We start from the raw sequence: 24949 nt of genomic DNA, 5'->3' as shown, positions 1-24949 counted from the left end.
GACTGCTCTTCATCCTTTTATAAAGCAGTTTGACTGCTCTTCATCCTCTTATAAATCAGTTTGACTGCTCTTCATCCTCTTATAAATCAGTTTGACTGCTCTTCATCATCTTATAAAACAGTTTGACTGCTCTTCATCCTCTTATAAATCAGTTTGACTGCTCTTCGTCCTCTTATAAAACAGTTTGACTGCTCTTCATCCTTTTATAAAGCAGTTTGACTGCTCTTCATCCTCTTATAAATCAGTTTGACTGCTCTTCATCCTCTTATAAATCAGTTTGACTGCTCTTCATCCGATTATAATTCAGTTTGACTGCTCTTCATCCTCTTATAAATCAGTTTGACTGCTCTTCATCCTCTTATAAATCAGTTTGACTGCTCTTCATCCGATTATAATTCAGTTTGACTGCTCTTCGTCCTCCTATATAACAGTTTGACTGCTCTTCGTCCGATTATTGACTGCTGTTCATCCGATTATAAATCAGTTTGACTGCTCTTCATCCTTTTATAAAGCAGTTTGACTGCTCTTCATCCTCTTTTAAATCAGTTTGACTGCTCTTCATCCTCTTATAAATCAGTTTGACTGCTCTTCGTCCTCTTATAAAACAGTTTGACTGCTCTTCATCGTTTTATAAAGCAGTTTGACTGCTCTTCATCCTCTTATAAAGCAGTTTGACTGCTCTTCATCCTCATATAAACCAGTTTGATTGCGCTTCATCCTCCTATAGAACAGTTTGACTGCTCTTCGTCCTATTATAAATCAGTTTGACTGCTCTTCGTCCGATTATAAATCAGTTTGACTGCTCTTCGTCCGCTTATAAAACAGTTTGACTGCTCTTTATCCTTTTATAAAGCAGTTTGACTGCTCTTCATCCTCCTATAAATCAGTTTGACTGCTCTTCATCCTCTTATAAAACAGTTTGACTGCTCTTCAACCTCTTGTAAAACAGGTTGACTGCTCTTCATCCTCTTGTAAACCAGTCTGACTGCTCTACATCCTCGTGTAAAACAGTTTGACTGCGCTTCATCCTCCTATAGAACAGTTTGGCTGCTCTTCGTCCGATTATTGACTGCTCTTCGTCCGTTTATAAATCAGTTTGACTGCTCTTCATCCGATTATAATTCAGTTTGACTGCTCTTCGTCCTCCTATATAACAGTTTGACTGCTCTTCGTCCGATTATTGACTGCTGTTCATCCGATTATAAATCAGTTTGACTGCTCTTCATCCTTTTATAAAGCAGTTTGACTGCTCTTCATCCTCTTTTAAATCAGTTTGACTGCTCTTCATCCTCTTATAAATCAGTTAGACTGCTCTTCGTCCTCTTATAAAACAGTTTGACTGCTCTTCATCGTTTTATAAAGCAGTTTGACTGCTCTTCATCCTCTTATAAAGCAGTTTGACTGCTCTTCATCCTCATATAAACCAGTTTGACTGCGCTTCATCCTCCTATAGAACAGTTTGACTGCTCTTCATCCTCTTATAAAGCAGTTTGACTGCTCTTCATCCTCTTATAAATCAGTTTGACTGCTCTTCGTCCGATTATAAATCAGTTTGACTGCGGTTCATCCGCTTATAAAACAGTTTGACTGCTCTTCATCCTTTTATAAATCAGTTTGACTGCTCTTCGTCCGATTATAAATCAGTTTGACTGCTCTTCGTCTGCTTATAAAACAGTTTGACTGCTCTTCATCCTTTTATAAAGCAGTTTGACTGCTCTTCATCCTCTTATAAATCAGTTTGACTGCTCTTCATCCTCTTATAAAACAGTTTGACTGCTCTTCAACCTCTTGTAAAACAGGTTGACTGCTCTTCGTACTCTTGTAAACCAATCTGACTGCTCTACATCCTCGTGTAAAACAGTTTGACTGCGCTTCATCCTCCTATAGAACAGTTTGGCTGCTCTTCGTCCGATTATTGACTGCTCTTCGTCCGTTTATAAATCAGTTTCACTGCTCTTCATCCTCTTATAAATCAGTTTGACTGCTCTTCATCCTCTTATAAATCAGTTTTACTGCTCTTCGTCCTCTTATAAAACAGTTTGACTGCTCTTCATCCTTTTATAAAGCAGTTTGACTGCTCTTCATCCTCTTATAAATCAATTTGACTGCTCTTCATCCTCTTATAAAACCGTTTGAATGCTCTTCGTCCGATTATAAATCAATTTGACTGCTCTTCGTCCGATTATAAATCAGTTTGACTGCTCTTCGTCCGCTTATAAAACAGTGTGACTGCTCTTTATCCTTTTATAAAGCAGTTTGACTGCTCTTCGTCCGCTTATAAAACAGTTTGACTGCTCTTCATCCTCTTATAAATCAGTTTGACTGCTCTTCATCCTCTTATAAATCAGTTTGACTGCTCTTCATCCTCTTATAAAACAGTTTGACTGCTCTTCATCGTTTTATAAAGCAGTTTCACTGCTCTTCATCCTCTTATAAATCAGTTTGACTGCTCTTCATCCTCTTATAAATCAGTTTGACTGCTCTTCGTCTGCTTATAAAACAGTTTGACTGCTCTTCATCCTTTTATAAAGCAGTTTGACTGCTCTTCATCCTCTAATAAATCAGTTTGACTGCTCTTCATCCTCTTATAAAACAGTTTGACTGCTCTTCAACCTCTTGTAAAACAGGTTGACTGCTCTTCATCCTCTTGTAAACCAGTCTGACTGCTCTACATCCTCGTGTAAAACAGTTTGACTGCGCTTCATCCTCCTATAGAACAGTTTGGCTGCTCTTCGTCCGATTATTGACTGCTCTTCGTCCGTTTATAAATCAGTTTGACTGCTCTTCATCCGATTATAATTCAGTTTGACTGCTCTTCGTCCTCCTATATACCAGTTCGACTGCTCTTCGTCCGATTATTGACTGCTGTACATCCGATTAAAAATCAATTTGACTGCTCTTCATCCTTTTATAAAGCAGTTTGACTGCTCTTCATCCTCTTTTAAATCAGTTTGACTGCTCTTCATCCTCCTACAAATCAGTTTGACTGCTCTTCGTCCTCTTATAAAACAGTTTGACTGCTCTTCATCGTTTTATAAAGCAGTTTGACTGCTCTTCATCCTCTTATAAAGCAGTTTGACTGCTCTTCATCCTCATATAAACCAGTTTGACTGCGCTTCATCCTCCTATAGAACAGTTTGACTGCTCTTCATCCTCTTATAAAGCAGTTTGACTGCTCTTCATCCTCTTATAAATCAGTTTGACTGCTCTTCGTCCGATTATAAATCAGTTTGACTGCGGTTCATCCGCTTATAAAACAGTTTGACTGCTCTTCATCCTTTTATAAATCAGTTTGACTGCTCTTCGTCCGATTATAAATCAGTTTGACTGCTCTTCGTCTGCTTATAAAACAGTTTGAGTGCTCTTCATCCTTTTATAAAGCAGTTTGACTGCTCTTCATCCTCTTATAAATCAGTTTGACTGCTCTTCATCCTCTTATAAAACAGTTTGACTGCTCTTCAACCTCTTGTAAAACAGGTTGACTGCTCTTCATACTCTTGTAAACCAATCTGACTGCTCTACATCCTACATCAGTTTTACTGCTCTTCGTCCTCTTATAAAACAGTTTGACTGCTCTTCATCCTTTTATAAAGCAGTTTGACTGCTCTTCATCCTCTTATAAATCAATTTGACTGCTCTTCATCCTCTTATAAAACCGTTTGACGGCTCTTCGTCCGATTATAAATCAGTTTGACTGCTCTTCGTCCGATTATAAATCAGTTTGACTGCTCTTCGTCCGCTTATAAAACAGTTTGACTGCTCTTTATCCTTTTATAAAGCAGTTTGACTGCTCTTCGTCCGCTTATAAAACAGTTTGACTGCTCTTCATCCTCTTATAAATCAGTTTGACTGCTCTTCATCCTCTTATAAATCAGTTTGACTGCTGTTCATCCTCTTATAAAACAGTTTGACTGCTCTTTATCGTTTTATAAAGCAGTTTCACTGCTCTTCATCCTCTTATAAATCAGTTTGACTGCTCTTCATCCTCTTATAAATCAGTTTGACTGCTCTTCGTCCTCTTATAAAACAGTTTGACTGCTCTTCGTCCTCTTATAAAACAGTTTGACTGCTCTTCATCCTTTTATAAAGCAGTTTGACTGCTCTTCGTCCGATTAGAAATCAGTTTGACTGCTCTTCGTCCGATTATAAATCAGTTTGACTGCTCTTCATCCTCTTATAAAACAGTTTGACTGCTCTTCATCCTTTTATAAAGCAGTTTGACTGCTCTTCATCCTCTTATAAATCAATTTGACTGCTCTTCGTCCTCTTATAAAACAGTTTGACTGCTCTTCATCCTTTTATAAAGCAGTTTGACTGCTCTTCGTCCGATTACAAATCAGTTTGACTGCTCTTCGTCCGATTATAAATCAGTTTGACTGCTCTTCGTCCGCTTATAAAACAGTTTGACTGCTCTTTATCCTTTTATAAAGCAGTTTGACTGCTCTTCATCCTTTTATAAAGCAGTTTGACTGCTCTTCATCCTCTTATAAATCAGTTTGACTGCTCTTCATCCTCTTATAAAACAGTTTGACTGCTCTTCAACCTCTTGTAAAACAGGTTGACTGCTCTTCATCCACTTGTAAACCAGTCTGACTGCTCTACATCCTCGTGTAAAACAGTTTGACTGCGCTTCATCCTCCTATATAACAGTTTGACTGCTCTTCGTCCGATTATTGACTGCTCTTCATCCGATTATAAATCAGTTTGACTGCTCTTCGTCCGATTATAAATCAGTTTGACTGCTCTTCGTCCTCTTATAAAACAGTTTGACTGCTCTTCATCCTCTTTTAAATCAGTTTGACTGCTCTTCATCCTCTTATAAATCAGTTAGACTGCTCTTCGTCCTCTTATAAAACAGTTTGACTGCTCTTCATCGTTTTATAAAGCAGTTTGACTGCTCTTCATCCTCTTATAAAGCAGTTTGACTGCTCTTCATCCTCATATAAACCAGTTTGACTGCGCTTCATCCTCCTATAGAACAGTTTGACTGCTCTTCATCCTCTTATAAAGCAGTTTGACTGCTCTTCATCCTCTTATAAATCAGTTTGACTGCTCTTCGTCCGATTATAAATCAGTTTGACTGCGGTTCATCCGCTTATAAAACAGTTTGACTGCTCTTCATCCTTTTATAAATCAGTTTGACTGCTCTTCGTCCGATTATAAATCAGTTTGACTGCTCTTCGTCTGCTTATAAAACAGTTTGACTGCTCTTCATCCTTTTATAAAGCAGTTTGACTGCTCTTCATCCTCTTATAAATCAGTTTGACTGCTCTTCATCCTCTTATAAAACAGTTTGACTGCTCTTCAACCTCTTGTAAAACAGGTTGACTGCTCTTCGTACTCTTGTAAACCAATCTGACTGCTCTACATCCTCGTGTAAAACAGTTTGACTGCGCTTCATCCTCCTATAGAACAGTTTGGCTGCTCTTCGTCCGATTATTGACTGCTCTTCGTCCGTTTATAAATCAGTTTCACTGCTCTTCATCCTCTTATAAATCAGTTTGACTGCTCTTCATCCTCTTATAAATCAGTTTTACTGCTCTTCGTCCTCTTATAAAACAGTTTGACTGCTCTTCATCCTTTTATAAAGCAGTTTGACTGCTCTTCATCCTCTTATAAATCAATTTGACTGCTCTTCATCCTCTTATAAAACCGTTTGAATGCTCTTCGTCCGATTATAAATCAATTTGACTGCTCTTCGTCCGATTATAAATCAGTTTGACTGCTCTTCGTCCGCTTATAAAACAGTGTGACTGCTCTTTATCCTTTTATAAAGCAGTTTGACTGCTCTTCGTCCGCTTATAAAACAGTTTGACTGCTCTTCATCCTCTTATAAATCAGTTTGACTGCTCTTCATCCTCTTATAAATCAGTTTGACTGCTCTTCATCCTCTTATAAAACAGTTTGACTGCTCTTCATCGTTTTATAAAGCAGTTTCACTGCTCTTCATCCTCTTATAAATCAGTTTGACTGCTCTTCATCCTCTTATAAATCAGTTTGACTGCTCTTCGTCTGCTTATAAAACAGTTTGACTGCTCTTCATCCTTTTATAAAGCAGTTTGACTGCTCTTCATCCTCTTATAAATCAGTTTGACTGCTCTTCATCCTCTTATAAAACAGTTTGACTGCTCTTCAACCTCTTGTAAAACAGGTTGACTGCTCTTCATCCTCTTGTAAACAAGTCTGACTGCTCTACATCCTCGTGTAAAACAGTTTGACTGCGCTTCATCCTCCTATAGAACAGTTTGGCTGCTCTTCGTCCGATTATTGACTGCTCTTCGTCCGTTTATAAATCAGTTTGACTGCTCTTCATCCGATTATAATTCAGTTTGACTGCTCTTCGTCCTCCTATATACCAGTTCGACTGCTCTTCGTCCGATTATTGACTGCTGTACATCCGATTAAAAATCAATTTGACTGCTCTTCATCCTTTTATAAAGCAGTTTGACTGCTCTTCATCCTCTTTTAAATCAGTTTGACTGCTCTTCATCCTCCTACAAATCAGTTTGACTGCTCTTCGTCCTCTTATAAAACAGTTTGACTGCTCTTCATCGTTTTATAAAGCAGTTTGACTGCTCTTCATCCTCTTATAAAGCAGTTTGACTGCTCTTCATCCTCATATAAACCAGTTTGACTGCGCTTCATCCTCCTATAGAACAGTTTGACTGCTCTTCATCCTCTTATAAAGCAGTTTGACTGCTCTTCATCCTCTTATAAATCAGTTTGACTGCTCTTCGTCCGATTATAAATCAGTTTGACTGCGGTTCATCCGCTTATAAAACAGTTTGACTGCTCTTCATCCTTTTATAAATCAGTTTGACTGCTCTTCGTCCGATTATAAATCAGTTTGACTGCTCTTCGTCTGCTTATAAAACAGTTTGAGTGCTCTTCATCCTTTTATAAAGCAGTTTGACTGCTTTTCATCCTCTTATAAATCAGTTTGACTGCTCTTCATCCTCTTATAAAACAGTTTGACTGCTCTTCAACCTCTTGTAAAACAGGTTGACTGCTCTTCATACTCTTGTAAACCAATCTGACTGCTCTACATCCTACATCAGTTTTACTGCTCTTCGTCCTCTTATAAAACAGTTTGACTGCTCTTCATCCTTTTATAAAGCAGTTTGACTGCTCTTCATCCTCTTATAAATCAATTTGACTGCTCTTCATCCTCTTATAAAACCGTTTGACGGCTCTTCGTCCGATTATAAATCAGTTTGACTGCTCTTCGTCCGATTATAAATCAGTTTGACTGCTCTTCGTCCGCTTATAAAACAGTTTGACTGCTCTTTATCCTTTTATAAAGCAGTTTGACTGCTCTTCGTCCGCTTATAAAACAGTTTGACTGCTCTTCATCCTCTTATAAATCAGTTTGACTGCTCTTCATCCTCTTATAAATCAGTTTGACTGCTGTTCATCCTCTTATAAAACAGTTTGACTGCTCTTTATCGTTTTATAAAGCAGTTTCACTGCTCTTCATCCTCTTATAAATCAGTTTGACTGCTCTTCATCCTCTTATAAATCAGTTTGACTGCTCTTCGTCCTCTTATAAAACAGTTTGACTGCTCTTCATCCTCTTATAAATCAGTTTGACTGCTCTTCGTCCTCTTATAAAACAGTTTGACTGCTCTTCGTCCTCTTATAAAACAGTTTGACTGCTCTTCATCCTTTTATAAAGCAGTTTGACTGCTCTTCGTCCGATTAGAAATCAGTTTGACTGCTCTTCGTCCGATTATAAATCAGTTTGACTGCTCTTCATCCTCTTATAAAACAGTTTGACTGCTCTTCATCCTTTTATAAAGCAGTTTGACTGCTCTTCATCCTCTTATAAATCAATTTGACTGCTCTTCGTCCTCTTATAAAACAGTTTGACTGCTCTTCATCCTTTTATAAAGCAGTTTGACTGCTCTTCGTCCGATTACAAATCAGTTTGACTGCTCTTCGTCCGATTATAAATCAGTTTGACTGCTCTTCGTCCGCTTATAAAACAGTTTGACTGCTCTTTATCCTTTTATAAAGCAGTTTGACTGCTCTTCATCCTTTTATAAAGCAGTTTGACTGCTCTTCATCCTCTTATAAATCAGTTTGACTGCTCTTCATCCTCTTATAAAACAGTTTGACTGCTCTTCAACCTCTTGTAAAACAGGTTGACTGCTCTTCATCCACTTGTAAACCAGTCTGACTGCTCTACATCCTCGTGTAAAACAGTTTGACTGCGCTTCATCCTCCTATATAACAGTTTGACTGCTCTTCGTCCGATTATTGACTGCTCTTCATCCGATTATAAATCAGTTTGACTGCTCTTCGTCCGATTATAAATCAGTTTGACTGCTCTTCGTCCTCTTATAAAACAGTTTGACTGCTCTTCATCGTTTTATAAAGCAGTTTGACTGCTCTTCATCCTCTTATAAAGCAGTTTGACTGCTCTTCATCCTCATATAAACCAGTTTGATTGCGCTTCATCCTCCTATAGAACAGTTTGACTGCTCTTCGTCCTATTATAAATCAGTTTGACTGCTCTTCATCCTTTTATAAAGCAGTTTGACTGCTCTTCGTCCGATTACAAATCAGTTTGACTGCTCTTCGTCCGATTATAAATCAGTTTGACTGCTCTTCGTCCGCTTATAAAACAGTTTGACTGCTCTTTATCCTTTTATAAAGCAGTTTGACTGCTCTTCATCCTTTTATAAAGCAGTTTGACTGCTCTTCATCCTCTTATAAATCAGTTTGACTGCTCTTCATCCTCTTATAAAACAGTTTGACTGCTCTTCAACCTCTTGTAAAACAGGTTGACTGCTCTTCATCCACTTGTAAACCAGTCTGACTGCTCTACATCCTCGTGTAAAACAGTTTGACTGCGCTTCATCCTCCTATATAACAGTTTGACTGCTCTTCGTCCGATTATTGACTGCTCTTCATCCGATTATAAATCAGTTTGAGTGCTCTTCGTCCGATTATAAATCAGTTTGACTGCTCTTCGTCCTCTTATAAAACAGTTTGACTGCTCTTCATCCTCTTTTAAATCAGTTTGACTGCTCTTCATCCTCTTATAAATCAGTTAGACTGCTCTTCGTCCTCTTATAAAACAGTTTGACTGCTCTTCATCGTTTTATAAAGCAGTTTGACTGCTCTTCATCCTCTTATAAAGCAGTTTGACTGCTCTTCATCCTCATATAAACCAGTTTGACTGCGCTTCATCCTCCTATAGAACAGTTTGACTGCTCTTCATCCTCTTATAAAGCAGTTTGACTGCTCTTCATCCTCTTATAAATCAGTTTGACTGCTCTTCGTCCGATTATAAATCAGTTTGACTGCGGTTCATCCGCTTATAAAACAGTTTGACTGCTCTTCATCCTTTTATAAATCAGTTTGACTGCTCTTCGTCCGATTATAAATCAGTTTGACTGCTCTTCGTCTGCTTATAAAACAGTTTGACTGCTCTTCATCCTTTTATAAAGCAGTTTGACTGCTCTTCATCCTCTTATAAATCAGTTTGACTGCTCTTCATCCTCTTATAAAACAGTTTGACTGCTCTTCAACCTCTTGTAAAACAGGTTGACTGCTCTTCGTACTCTTGTAAACCAATCTGACTGCTCTACATCCTCGTGTAAAACAGTTTGACTGCGCTTCATCCTCCTATAGAACAGTTTGGCTGCTCTTCGTCCGATTATTGACTGCTCTTCGTCCGTTTATAAATCAGTTTCACTGCTCTTCATCCTCTTATAAATCAGTTTGACTGCTCTTCATCCTCTTATAAATCAGTTTTACTGCTCTTCGTCCTCTTATAAAACAGTTTGACTGCTCTTCATCCTTTTATAAAGCAGTTTGACTGCTCTTCATCCTCTTATAAATCAATTTGACTGCTCTTCATCCTCTTATAAAACCGTTTGAATGCTCTTCGTCCGATTATAAATCAATTTGACTGCTCTTCGTCCGATTATAAATCAGTTTGACTGCTCTTCGTCCGCTTATAAAACAGTGTGACTGCTCTTTATCCTTTTATAAAGCAGTTTGACTGCTCTTCGTCCGCTTATAAAACAGTTTGACTGCTCTTCATCCTCTTATAAATCAGTTTGACTGCTCTTCATCCTCTTATAAATCAGTTTGACTGCTCTTCATCCTCTTATAAAACAGTTTGACTGCTCTTCATCGTTTTATAAAGCAGTTTCACTGCTCTTCATCCTCTTATAAATCAGTTTGACTGCTCTTCATCCTCTTATAAATCAGTTTGACTGCTCTTCGTCTGCTTATAAAACAGTTTGACTGCTCTTCATCCTTTTATAAAGCAGTTTGACTGCTCTTCATCCTCTTATAAATCAGTTTGACTGCTCTTCATCCTCTTATAAAACAGTTTGACTGCTCTTCAACCTCTTGTAAAACAGGTTGACTGCTCTTCATCCTCTTGTAAACAAGTCTGACTGCTCTACATCCTCGTGTAAAACAGTTTGACTGCGCTTCATCCTCCTATAGAACAGTTTGGCTGCTCTTCGTCCGATTATTGACTGCTCTTCGTCCGTTTATAAATCAGTTTGACTGCTCTTCATCCGATTATAATTCAGTTTGACTGCTCTTCGTCCTCCTATATACCAGTTCGACTGCTCTTCGTCCGATTATTGACTGCTGTACATCCGATTAAAAATCAATTTGACTGCTCTTCATCCTTTTATAAAGCAGTTTGACTGCTCTTCATCCTCTTTTAAATCAGTTTGACTGCTCTTCATCCTCCTACAAATCAGTTTGACTGCTCTTCGTCCTCTTATAAAACAGTTTGACTGCTCTTCATCGTTTTATAAAGCAGTTTGACTGCTCTTCATCCTCTTATAAAGCAGTTTGACTGCTCTTCATCCTCATATAAACCAGTTTGACTGCGCTTCATCCTCCTATAGAACAGTTTGACTGCTCTTCATCCTCTTATAAAGCAGTTTGACTGCTCTTCATCCTCTTATAAATCAGTTTGACTGCTCTTCGTCCGATTATAAATCAGTTTGACTGCGGTTCATCCGCTTATAAAACAGTTTGACTGCTCTTCATCCTTTTATAAATCAGTTTGACTGCTCTTCGTCCGATTATAAATCAGTTTGACTGCTCTTCGTCTGCTTATAAAACAGTTTGAGTGCTCTTCATCCTTTTATAAAGCAGTTTGACTGCTTTTCATCCTCTTATAAATCAGTTTGACTGCTCTTCATCCTCTTATAAAACAGTTTGACTGCTCTTCAACCTCTTGTAAAACAGGTTGACTGCTCTTCATACTCTTGTAAACCAATCTGACTGCTCTACATCCTACATCAGTTTTACTGCTCTTCGTCCTCTTATAAAACAGTTTGACTGCTCTTCATCCTTTTATAAAGCAGTTTGACTGCTCTTCATCCTCTTATAAATCAATTTGACTGCTCTTCATCCTCTTATAAAACCGTTTGACGGCTCTTCGTCCGATTATAAATCAGTTTGACTGCTCTTCGTCCGATTATAAATCAGTTTGACTGCTCTTCGTCCGCTTATAAAACAGTTTGACTGCTCTTTATCCTTTTATAAAGCAGTTTGACTGCTCTTCGTCCGCTTATAAAACAGTTTGACTGCTCTTCATCCTCTTATAAATCAGTTTGACTGCTCTTCATCCTCTTATAAATCAGTTTGACTGCTGTTCATCCTCTTATAAAACAGTTTGACTGCTCTTTATCGTTTTATAAAGCAGTTTCACTGCTCTTCATCCTCTTATAAATCAGTTTGACTGCTCTTCATCCTCTTATAAATCAGTTTGACTGCTCTTCGTCCTCTTATAAAACAGTTTGACTGCTCTTCGTCCTCTTATAAAACAGTTTGACTGCTCTTCATCCTTTTATAAAGCAGTTTGACTGCTCTTCGTCCGATTAGAAATCAGTTTGACTGCTCTTCGTCCGATTATAAATCAGTTTGACTGCTCTTCATCCTCTTATAAAACAGTTTGACTGCTCTTCATCCTTTTATAAAGCAGTTTGACTGCTCTTCATCCTCTTATAAATCAATTTGACTGCTCTTCGTCCTCTTATAAAACAGTTTGACTGCTCTTCATCCTTTTATAAAGCAGTTTGACTGCTCTTCGTCCGATTACAAATCAGTTTGACTGCTCTTCGTCCGATTATAAATCAGTTTGACTGCTCTTCGTCCGCTTATAAAACAGTTTGACTGCTCTTTATCCTTTTATAAAGCAGTTTGACTGCTCTTCATCCTTTTATAAAGCAGTTTGACTGCTCTTCATCCTCTTATAAATCAGTTTGACTGCTCTTCATCCTCTTATAAAACAGTTTGACTGCTCTTCAACCTCTTGTAAAACAGGTTGACTGCTCTTCATCCACTTGTAAACCAGTCTGACTGCTCTACATCCTCGTGTAAAACAGTTTGACTGCGCTTCATCCTCCTATATAACAGTTTGACTGCTCTTCGTCCGATTATTGACTGCTCTTCATCCGATTATAAATCAGTTTGACTGCTCTTCGTCCGATTATAAATCAGTTTGACTGCTCTTCGTCCTCTTATAAAACAGTTTGACTGCTCTTCATCGTTTTATAAAGCAGTTTGACTGCTCTTCATCCTCTTATAAAGCAGTTTGACTGCTCTTCATCCTCATATAAACCAGTTTGATTGCGCTTCATCCTCCTATAGAACAGTTTGACTGCTCTTCGTCCTATTATAAATCAGTTTGACTGCTCTTCGTCCGATTATAAATCAGTTTGACTGCTCTTCGTCCGCTTATAAAACAGTTTGACTGCTCTTTATCCTTTTATAAAGCAGTTTGACTGCTCTTCATCCTCTTATAAAGCAGTTTGACTGCTCTTCATCCTCTTATAAATCAGTTTGACTGCTCTTCGTCCGATTATAAATCAGTTTGACTGCTCTTCGTATGCTTATAAAACAGTTTGACTGCTCTTCATCCTTTTATAAAGCAGTTTGACTGCTCTTCATCTTCTTATAAATCAGTTTGACTGCTCTTCATCCTCTTATAAAACAGTTTGACTGCTCTTCAACCTCTTGTAAAACAGGTTGACTGCTCTTCATCCTCTTGTAAACCATACTGACTGCTCTACCTCCTCGTGTAAAACAGTTTGACTGCGCTTCATCCTCCTATAGAACAGTTTGGCTGCTCTTCGTCCGATTATTGACTGCTCTTCGTCCGTTTATAAATCAGTTTGACTGCTCTTCATCCTTTTATAAAGCAGTTTGACTGCTCTTCATCCTCTTATAAATCAGTTTGACTGCTCTTCATCCTCTTATAAATCGGTTTGACTGCTCTTCATCATCTTATAAAACAGTTTGACTGCTCTTCATCCTTTTATAAAGCAGTTTGACTGCTCTTCATCCTCTTATAAATCAGTTTGACTGCTCTTCATCCTCTTATAAATCAGTTTGACTGCTCTTCATCCGATTATAATTCAGTTTGACTGCTCTTCGTCCTCCTATATAACAGTTTGACTGCTCTTCGTCCGATTATTGACTGCTGTTCATCCGATTATAAATCAGTTTGACTGCTCTTCATCCTTTTATAAAGCAGTTTGACTGCTCTTCATCCTCTTTTAAATCAGTTTGACTGCTCTTCATCCTCTTATAAATCAGTTTGACTGCTCTTCGTCCTCTTATAAAACAGTTTGACTGCTCTTCATCGTTTTATAAAGCAGTTTGACTGCTCTTCATCCTCTTATAAAGCAGTTTGACTGCTCTTCATCCTCATATAAACCAGTTTGATTGCGCTTCATCCTCCTATAGAACAGTTTGACTGCTCTTCGTCCTATTATAAATCAGTTTGACTGCTCTTCGTCCGATTATAAATCAGTTTGACTGCTCTTCGTCCGCTTATAAAACAGTTTGACTGCTCTTTATCCTTTTATAAAGCAGTTTGACTGCTCTTCATCCTCCTATAAATCAGTTTGACTGCTCTTCATCCTCTTATAAAACAGTTTGACTGCTCTTCAACCTCTTGTAAAACAGGTTGACTGCTCTTCATCCTCTTGTAAACCAGTCTGACTGCTCTACATCCTCGTGTAAAACAGTTTGACTGCGCTTCATCCTCCTATAGAACAGTTTGGCTGCTCTTCGTCCGATTATTGACTGCTCTTCGTCCGTTTATAAATCAGTTTGACTGCTCTTCATCCGATTATAATTCAGTTTGACTGCTCTTCGTCCTCCTATATAACAGTTTGACTGCTCTTCGTCCGATTATTGACTGCTGTTCATCCGATTATAAATCAGTTTGACTGCTCTTCATCCTTTTATAAAGCAGTTTGACTGCTCTTCATCCTCTTTTAAATCAGTTTGACTGCTCTTCATCCTCTTATAAATCAGTTAGACTGCTCTTCGTCCTCTTATAAAACAGTTTGACTGCTCTTCATCGTTTTATAAAGCAGTTTGACTGCTCTTCATCCTCTTATAAAGCAGTTTGACTGCTCTTCATCCTCATATAAACCAGTTTGACTGCGCTTCATCCTCCTATAGAACAGTTTGACTGCTCTTCATCCTCTTATAAAGCAGTTTGACTGCTCTTCATCCTCTTATAAATCAGTTTGACTGCTCTTCGTCCGATTATAAATCAGTTTGACTGCGGTTCATCCGCTTATAAAACAGTTTGACTGCTCTTCATCCTTTTATAAATCAGTTTGACTGCTCTTCGTCCGATTATAAATCAGTTTGACTGCTCTTCGTCTGCTTATAAAACAGTTTGACTGCTCTTCATCCTTTTATAAAGCAGTTTGACTGCTCTTCATCCTCTTATAAATCAGTTTGACTGCTCTTCATCCTCTTATAAAACAGTTTGACTGCTCTTCAACCTCTTGTAAAACAGGTTGACTGCTCTTCATCCACTTGTAAACCAGTCTGACTGCTCTACATCCTCGTGTAAAACAGTTTGACTGCGCTTCATCCTCCTATATAACAGTTTGACTGCTCTTCGTCCGATTATTGACTGCTCTTCATCCGATTATAAATCAGTTTGACTGCTCTTCGTCCGATTATAAATCAGTTTGACTGCTCTTCGTCCTCTTATAAAACAGTTTGACTGCTCTTCATCGTTTTATAAAGCAGTTTGACTGCTCTTCATCCTCTTATAAAGCAGTTTGACTGCTCTTCATCCTCATATAAACCAGTTTGATTGCGCTTCATCCTCCTATAGAACAGTTTGACTGCTCTTCGTCCTATTATAAATCAGTTTGACTGCTCTTCGTCCGATTATAAATCAGTTTGACTGCTCTTCGTCCGCTTATAAAACAGTTTGACTGCTCTTTATCCTTTTATAAAGCAGTTTGACTGCTCTTCATCCTCTTATAAAGCAGTTTGACTGCTCTTCATCCTCTTATAAATCAGTTTGACTGCTCTTCGTCCGATTATAAATCAGTTTGACTGCTCTTCGTATGCTTATAAAACAGTTTGACTGCTCTTCATCCTTTTATAAAGCAGTTTGACTGCTCTTCATCTTCTTATAAATCAGTTTGACTGCTCTTCATCCTCTTATAAAACAGTTTGACTGCTCTTCAACCTCTTGTAAAACAGGTTGACTGCTCTTCATCCTCTTGTAAACCATACTGACTGCTCTACCTCCTCGTGTAAAACAGTTTGACTGCGCTTCATCCTCCTATAGAACAGTTTGGCTGCTCTTCGTCCGATTATTGACTGCTCTTCGTCCGTTTATAAATCAGTTTGACTGCTCTTCATCCTTTTATAAAGCAGTTTGACTGCTCTTCATCCTCTTATAAATCAGTTTGACTGCTCTTCATCCTCTTATAAATCGGTTTGACTGCTCTTCATCATCTTATAAAACAGTTTGACTGCTCTTCATCCTTTTATAAAGCAGTTTGACTGCTCTTCATCCTCTTATAAATCAGTTTGACTGCTCTTCATCCTCTTATAAATCAGTTTGACTGCTCTTCATCCGATTATAATTCAGTTTGACTGCTCTTCGTCCTCCTATATAACAGTTTGACTGCTCTTCGTCCGATTATTGACTGCTGTTCATCCGATTATAAATCAGTTTGACTGCTCTTCATCCTTTTATAAAGCAGTTTGACTGCTCTTCATCCTCTTTTAAATCAGTTTGACTGCTCTTCATCCTCTTATAAATCAGTTTGACTGCTCTTCGTCCTCTTATAAAACAGTTTGACTGCTCTTCATCCTCTTATAAAGCAGTTTGACTGCTCTTCATCCTCATATAAACCAGTTTGATTGCGCTTCATCCTCCTATAGAACAGTTTGACTGCTCTTCGTCCTATTATAAATCAGTTTGACTGCTCTTCGTCCGATTATAAATCAGTTTGACTGCTCTTCGTCCGCTTATAAAACAGTTTGACTGCTCTTTATCCTTTTATAAAGCAGTTTCACTGCTCTTCATCCTCCTATAAATCAGTTTGACTGCTCTTCATCCTCTTATAAAACAGTTTGACTGCTCTTCAACCTCTTGTAAAACAGGTTGACTGCTCTTCATCCTCTTGTAAACCAGTCTGACTGCTCTACATCCTCGTGTAAAACAGTTTGACTGCGCTTCATCCTCCTATAGAACAGTTTGGCTGCTCTTCGTCCGATTATTGACTGCTCTTCGTCCGTTTATAAATCAGTTTGACTGCTCTTCATCCGATTATAATTCAGTTTGACTGCTCTTCGTCCTCCTATATAACAGTTTGACTGCTCTTCGTCCGATTATTGACTGCTGTTCATCCGATTATAAATCAGTTTGACTGCTCTTCATCCTTTTATAAAGCAGTTTGACTGCTCTTCATCCTCTTTTAAATCAGTTTGACTGCTCTTCATCCTCTTATAAATCAGTTAGACTGCTCTTTGTCCTCTTATAAAACAGTTTGACTGCTCTTCATCGTTTTATAAAGCAGTTTGACTGCTCTTCATCCTCTTATAAAGCAGTTTGACTGCTCTTCATCCTCATATAAACCAGTTTGACTGCGCTTCATCCTCCTATAGAACAGTTTGACTGCTCTTCATCCTCTTATAAAGCAGTTTGACTGCTCTTCATCCTCTTATAAATCAGTTTGACTGCTCTTCGTCCGATTATAAATCAGTTTGACTGCGGTTCATCCGCTTATAAAACAGTTTGACTGCTCTTCATCCTTTTATAAATCAGTTTGACTGCTCTTCGTCCGATTATAAATCAGTTTGACTGCTCTTCGTCTGCTTATAAAACAGTTTGACTGCTCTTCATCCTTTTATAAAGCAGTTTGACTGCTCTTCATCCTCTTATAAATCAGTTTGACTGCTCTTCATCCTCTTATAAAACAGTTTGACTGCTCTTCAACCTCTTGTAAAACAGGTTGACTGCTCTTCATACTCTTGTAAACCAATCTGACTGCTCTACATCCTCGTGTAAAACAGTTTGACTGCGCTTCATCCTCCTATAGAACAGTTTGGCTGCTCTTCGTCCGATTATTGACTGCTCTTCGTCCGTTTATAAATCAGTTTCACTGCTCTTCATCCTCTTATAAATCAGTTTGACTGCTCTTCATCCTCTTATAAATCAGTTTTACTGCTCTTCGTCCTCTTATAAAACAGTTTGACTGCTCTTCATCCTTTTATAAAGCAGTTTGACTGCTCTTCATCCTCTTATAAATCAATTTGACTGCTCTTCATCCTCTTATAAAACCGTTTGAATGCTCTTCGTCCGATTATAAATCAATTTGACTGCTCTTCGTCCGATTATAAATCAGTTTGACTGCTCTTCGTCCGCTTATAAAACAGTGTGACTGCTCTTTATCCTTTTATAAAGCAGTTTGACTGCTCTTCGTCCGCTTATAAAACAGTTTGACTGCTCTTCATCCTCTTATAAATCAGTTTGACTGCTCTTCATCCTCTTATAAATCAGTTTGACTGCTCTTCATCCTCTTATAAAACAGTTTGACTGCTCTTCATCGTTTTATAAAGCAGTTTCACTGCTCTTCATCCTCTTATAAATCAGTTTGACTGCTCTTCATCCTCTTATAAATCAGTTTGACTGCTCTTCGTCTGCTTATAAAACAGTTTGACTGCTCTTCATCCTTTTATAAAGCAGTTTGACTGCTCTTCATCCTCTTATAAATCAGTTTGACTGCTCTTCATCCTCTTATAAAACAGTTTGACTGCTCTTCAACCTCTTGTAAAACAGGTTGACTGCTCTTCATCCTCTTGTAAACCAGTCTGACTGCTCTACATCCTCGTGTAAAACAGTTTGACTGCGCTTCATCCTCCTATAGAACAGTTTGGCTGCTCTTCGTCCGATTATTGACTGCTCTTCGTCCGTTTATAAATCAGTTTGACTGCTCTTCATCCGATTATAATTCAGTTTGACTGCTCTTCGTCCTCCTATATAACAGTTCGACTGCTCTTCGTTCGATTATTGACTGCTGTACATCCGATTAAAAATCAATTTGACTGCTCTTCATCCTTTTATAAAGCAGTTTGACTGCTCTTCATCCTCTTTTAAATCAGTTTGACTGCTCTTCATCCTCCTACAAATCAGTTTGACTGCTCTTCGTCCTCTTATAAAACAGTTTGACTGCTCTTCATCGTTTTATAAAGCAGTTTGACTGCTCTTCATCCTCTTATAAAGCAGTTTGACTGCTCTTCATCCTCATATAAACCAGTTTGACTGCGCTTCATCCTCCTATAGAACAGTTTGACTGCTCTTCATCCTCTTATAAAGCAGTTTGACTGCTCTTCATCCTCTTATAAATCAGTTTGACTGCTCTTCGTCCGATTATAAATCAGTTTGACTGCGGTTCATCCGCTTATAAAACAGTTTGACTGCTCTTCATCCTTTTATAAATCAGTTTGACTGCTCTTCGTCCGATTATAAATCAGTTTGACTGCTGTTCATCCGATTATAAATCAGTTTGACTGCTCTTCATCCTTTTATAAAGCAGTTTGACTGCTCTTCATCCTCTTTTAAATCAGTTTGACTGCTCTTCATCCTCTTATAAATCAGTTAGACTGCTCTTCGTCCTCTTATAAAACAGTTTGACTGCTCTTCATCGTTTTATAAAGCAGTTTGACTGCTCTTCATCCTCTTATAAAGCAGTTTGACTGCTCTTCATCCTCATATAAACCAGTTTGACTGCGCTTCATCCTCCTATAGAACAGTTTGACTGCTCTTCATCCTCTTATAAAGCAGTTTGACTGCTCTTCATCCTCTTATAAATCAGTTTGACTGCTCTTCGTCCGATTATAAATCAGTTTGACTGCGGTTCATCCGCTTATAAAACAGTTTGACTGCTCTTCATCCTTTTATAAATCAGTTTGACTGCTCTTCGTCCGATTATAAATCAGTTTGACTGCTCTTCGTCTGCTTATAAAACAGTTTGACTGCTCTTCATCCTTTTATAAAGCAGTTTGACTGCTCTTCATCCTCTTATAAATCAGTTTGACTGCTCTTCATCCTCTTATAAAACAGTTTGACTGCTCTTCAACCTCTTGTAAAACAGGTTGACTGCTCTTCATACTCTTGTAAACCAATCTGACTGCTCTACATCCTCGTGTAAAACAGTTTGACTGCGCTTCATCCTCCTATAGAACAGTTTGGCTGCTCTTCGTCCGATTATTGACTGCTCTTCGTCCGTTTATAAATCAGTTTCACTGCTCTTCATCCTCTTATAAATCAGTTTGACTGCTCTTCATCCTCTTATAAATCAGTTTTACTGCTCTTCGTCCTCTTATAAAACAGTTTGACTGCTCTTCATCCTTTTATAAAGCAGTTTGACTGCTCTTCATCCTCTTATAAATCAATTTGACTGCTCTTCATCCTCTTATAAATCAGTTTGACTGCTCTTCATCCTCTTATAAATCGGTTTGACTGCTCTTCATCATCTTATAAAACAGTTTGACTGCTCTTCATCCTTTTATAAAGCAGTTTGACTGCTCTTCATCCTCTTATAAATCAGTTTGACTGCTCTTCATCCTCTTATAAATCAGTTTGACTGCTCTTCATCCGATTATAATTCAGTTTGACTGCTCTTCGTCCTCCTATATAACAGTTTGACTGCTCTTCGTCCGATTATTGACTGCTGTTCATCCGATTATAAATCAGTTTGACTGCTCTTCATCCTTTTATAAAGCAGTTTGACTGCTCTTCATCCTCTTTTAAATCAGTTTGACTGCTCTTCATCCTCTTATAAATCAGTTTGACTGCTCTTCGTCCTCTTATAAAACAGTTTGACTGCTCTTCATCGTTTTATAAAGCAGTTTGACTGCTCTTCATCCTCTTATAAAGCAGTTTGACTGCTCTTCATCCTCATATAAACCAGTTTGATTGCGCTTCATCCTCCTATAGAACAGTTTGACTGCTCTTCGTCCTATTATAAATCAGTTTGACTGCTCTTCGTCCGATTATAAATCAGTTTGACTGCTCTTCGTCCGCTTATAAAACAGTTTGACTGCTCTTTATCCTTTTATAAAGCAGTTTGACTGCTCTTCATCCTCCTATAAATCAGTTTGACTGCTCTTCATCCTCTTATAAAACAGTTTGACTGCTCTTCAACCTCTTGTAAAACAGGTTGACTGCTCTTCATCCTCTTGTAAACCAGTCTGACTGCTCTACATCCTCGTGTAAAACAGTTTGACTGCGCTTCATCCTCCTATAGAACAGTTTGGCTGCTCTTCGTCCGATTATTGACTGCTCTTCGTCCGTTTATAAATCAGTTTGACTGCTCTTCATCCGATTATAATTCAGTTTGACTGCTCTTCGTCCTCCTATATAACAGTTTGACTGCTCTTCGTCCGATTATTGACTGCTGTTCATCCGATTATAAATCAGTTTGACTGCTCTTCATCCTTTTATAAAGCAGTTTGACTGCTCTTCATCCTCTTTTAAATCAGTTTGACTGCTCTTCATCCTCTTATAAATCAGTTAGACTGCTCTTCGTCCTCTTATAAAACAGTTTGACTGCTCTTCATCGTTTTATAAAGCAGTTTGACTGCTCTTCATCCTCTTATAAAGCAGTTTGACTGCTCTTCATCCTCATATAAACCAGTTTGACTGCGCTTCATCCTCCTATAGAACAGTTTGACTGCTCTTCATCCTCTTATAAAGCAGTTTGACTGCTCTTCATCCTCTTATAAATCAGTTTGACTGCTCTTCGTCCGATTATAAATCAGTTTGACTGCGGTTCATCCGCTTATAAAACAGTTTGACTGCTCTTCATCCTTTTATAAATCAGTTTGACTGCTCTTCGTCCGATTATAAATCAGTTTGACTGCTCTTCGTCTGCTTATAAAACAGTTTGACTGCTCTTCATCCTTTTATAAAGCAGTTTGACTGCTCTTCATCCTCTTATAAATCAGTTTGACTGCTCTTCATCCTCTTATAAAACAGTTTGACTGCTCTTCAACCTCTTGTAAAACAGGTTGACTGCTCTTCATCCACTTGTAAACCAGTCTGACTGCTCTACATCCTCGTGTAAAACAGTTTGACTGCGCTTCATCCTCCTATATAACAGTTTGACTGCTCTTCGTCCGATTATTGACTGCTCTTCATCCGATTATAAATCAGTTTGACTGCTCTTCGTCCGATTATAAATCAGTTTGACTGCTCTTCGTCCTCTTATAAAACAGTTTGACTGCTCTTCATCGTTTTATAAAGCAGTTTGACTGCTCTTCATCCTCTTATAAAGCAGTTTGACTGCTCTTCATCCTCATATAAACCAGTTTGATTGCGCTTCATCCTCCTATAGAACAGTTTGACTGCTCTTCGTCCTATTATAAATCAGTTTGACTGCTCTTCGTCCGATTATAAATCAGTTTGACTGCTCTTCGTCCGCTTATAAAACAGTTTGACTGCTCTTTATCCTTTTATAAAGCAGTTTGACTGCTCTTCATCCTCTTATAAAGCAGTTTGACTGCTCTTCATCCTCTTATAAATCAGTTTGACTGCTCTTCGTCCGATTATAAATCAGTTTGACTGCTCTTCGTATGCTTATAAAACAGTTTGACTGCTCTTCATCCTTTTATAAAGCAGTTTGACTGCTCTTCATCTTCTTATAAATCAGTTTGACTGCTCTTCATCCTCTTATAAAACAGTTTGACTGCTCTTCAACCTCTTGTAAAACAGGTTGACTGCTCTTCATCCTCTTGTAAACCATACTGACTGCTCTACCTCCTCGTGTAAAACAGTTTGACTGCGCTTCATCCTCCTATAGAACAGTTTGGCTGCTCTTCGTCCGATTATTGACTGCTCTTCGTCCGTTTATAAATCAGTTTGACTGCTCTTCATCCTTTTATAAAGCAGTTTGACTGCTCTTCATCCTCTTATAAATCAGTTTGACTGCTCTTCATCCTCTTATAAATCGGTTTGACTGCTCTTCATCATCTTATAAAACAGTTTGACTGCTCTTCATCCTTTTATAAAGCAGTTTGACTGCTCTTCATCCTCTTATAAATCAGTTTGACTGCTCTTCATCCTCTTATAAATCAGTTTGACTGCTCTTCATCCGATTATAATTCAGTTTGACTGCTCTTCGTCCTCCTATATAACAGTTTGACTGCTCTTCGTCCGATTATTGACTGCTGTTCATCCGATTATAAATCAGTTTGACTGCTCTTCATCCTTTTATAAAGCAGTTTGACTGCTCTTCATCCTCTTTTAAATCAGTTTGACTGCTCTTCATCCTCTTATAAATCAGTTTGACTGCTCTTCGTCCTCTTATAAAACAGTTTGACTGCTCTTCATCGTTTTATAAAGCAGTTTGACTGCTCTTCATCCTCTTATAAAGCAGTTTGACTGCTCTTCATCCTCATATAAACCAGTTTGATTGCGCTTCATCCTCCTATAGAACAGTTTGACTGCTCTTCGTCCTATTATAAATCAGTTTGACTGCTCTTCGTCCGATTATAAATCAGTTTGACTGCTCTTCGTCCGCTTATAAAACAGTTTGACTGCTCTTTATCCTTTTATAAAGCAGTTTGACTGCTCTTCATCCTCCTATAAATCAGTTTGACTGCTCTTCATCCTCTTATAAAACAGTTTGACTGCTCTTCAACCTCTTGTAAAACAGGTTGACTGCTCTTCATCCTCTTGTAAACCAGTCTGACTGCTCTACATCCTCGTGTAAAACAGTTTGACTGCGCTTCATCCTCCTATAGAACAGTTTGGCTGCTCTTCGTCCGATTATTGACTGCTCTTCGTCCGTTTATAAATCAGTTTGACTGCTCTTCATCCGATTATAATTCAGTTTGACTGCTCTTCGTCCTCCTATATAACAGTTTGACTGCTCTTCGTCCGATTATTGACTGCTGTTCATCCGATTATAAATCAGTTTGACTGCTCTTCATCCTTTTATAAAGCAGTTTGACTGCTCTTCATCCTCTTTTAAATCAGTTTGACTGCTCTTCATCCTCTTATAAATCAGTTAGACTGCTCTTCGTCCTCTTATAAAACAGTTTGACTGCTCTTCATCGTTTTATAAAGCAGTTTGACTGCTCTTCATCCTCTTATAAAGCAGTTTGACTGCTCTTCATCCTCATATAAACCAGTTTGACTGCGCTTCATCCTCCTATAGAACAGTTTGACTGCTCTTCATCCTCTTATAAAGCAGTTTGACTGCTCTTCATCCTCTTATAAATCAGTTTGACTGCTCTTCGTCCGATTATAAATCAGTTTGACTGCGGTTCATCCGCTTATAAAACAGTTTGACTGCTCTTCATCCTTTTATAAATCAGTTTGACTGCTCTTCGTCCGATTATAAATCAGTTTGACTGCTCTTCGTCTGCTTATAAAACAGTTTGACTGCTCTTCATCCTTTTATAAAGCAGTTTGACTGCTCTTCATCCTCTTATAAATCAGTTTGACTGCTCTTCATCCTCTTATAAAACAGTTTGACTGCTCTTCAACCTCTTATAAAACAGGTTGACTGCTCTTCATACTCTTGTAAACCAATCTGACTGCTCTACATCCTCGTGTAAAACAGTTTGACTGCGCTTCATCCTCCTATAGAACAGTTTGGCTGCTCTTCGTCCGATTATTGACTGCTCTTCGTCCGTTTATAAATCAGTTTCACTGCTCTTCATCCTCTTATAAATCAGTTTGACTGCTCTTCATCCTTTTATAAAGCAGTTTGACTGCTCTTCGTCCGCTTATAAAACAGTTTGACTGCTCTTCATCCTCTTATAAATCAGTTTGACTGCTCTTCATCCTCTTATAAATCAGTTTGACTGCTCTTCATCCTCTTATAAAACAGTTTGACTGCTCTTCATCGTTTTATAAAGCAGTTTCACTGCTCTTCATCCTCTTATAAATCAGTTTGACTGCTCTTCATCCTCTTATAAATCAGTTTGACTGCTCTTCGTCTGCTTATAAAACAGTTTGACTGCTCTTTATCCTTTTATAAAGCAGTTTGACTGCTCTTCATCCTCCTATAAATCAGTTTGACTGCTCTTCATCCTCTTATAAAACAGTTTGACTGCTCTTCAACCTCTTGTAAAACAGGTTGACTGCTCTTCATCCTCTTGTAAACCAGTCTGACTGCTCTACATCCTCGTGTAAAACAGTTTGACTGCGCTTCATCCTCCTATAGAACAGTTTGGCTGCTCTTCGTCCGATTATTGACTGCTCTTCGTCCGTTTATAAATCAGTTTGACTGCTCTTCATACGATTATAATTCAGTTTGACTGCTCTTCGTCCTCCTATATAACAGTTTGACTGCTCTTCGTCCGATTATTGACTGCTGTTCATCCGATTATAAATCAGTTTGACTGCTCTTCATCCTTTTATAAAGCAGTTTGACTGCTCTTCATCCTCTTTTAAATCAGTTTGACTGCTCTTCATCCTCTTATAAATCAGTTAGACTGCTCTTCGTCCTCTTATAAAACAGTTTGACTGCTCTTCATCGTTTTATAAAGCAGTTTGACTGCTCTTCATCCTCTTATAAAGCAGTTTGATTGCTCTTCATCCTCATATAAACCAGTTTGACTGCGCTTCATCCTCCTATAGAACAGTTTGACTGCTCTTCATCCTCTTATAAAGCAG

The sequence above is a fragment of the Lampris incognitus genome, chromosome 12 (genome assembly GCF_029633865.1).
Source record: "Lampris incognitus isolate fLamInc1 chromosome 12, fLamInc1.hap2, whole genome shotgun sequence".
NCBI lineage: Eukaryota > Metazoa > Chordata > Actinopteri > Lampriformes > Lampridae > Lampris > Lampris incognitus.
Note: the sequence above shows the minus strand (reverse complement) of the source record.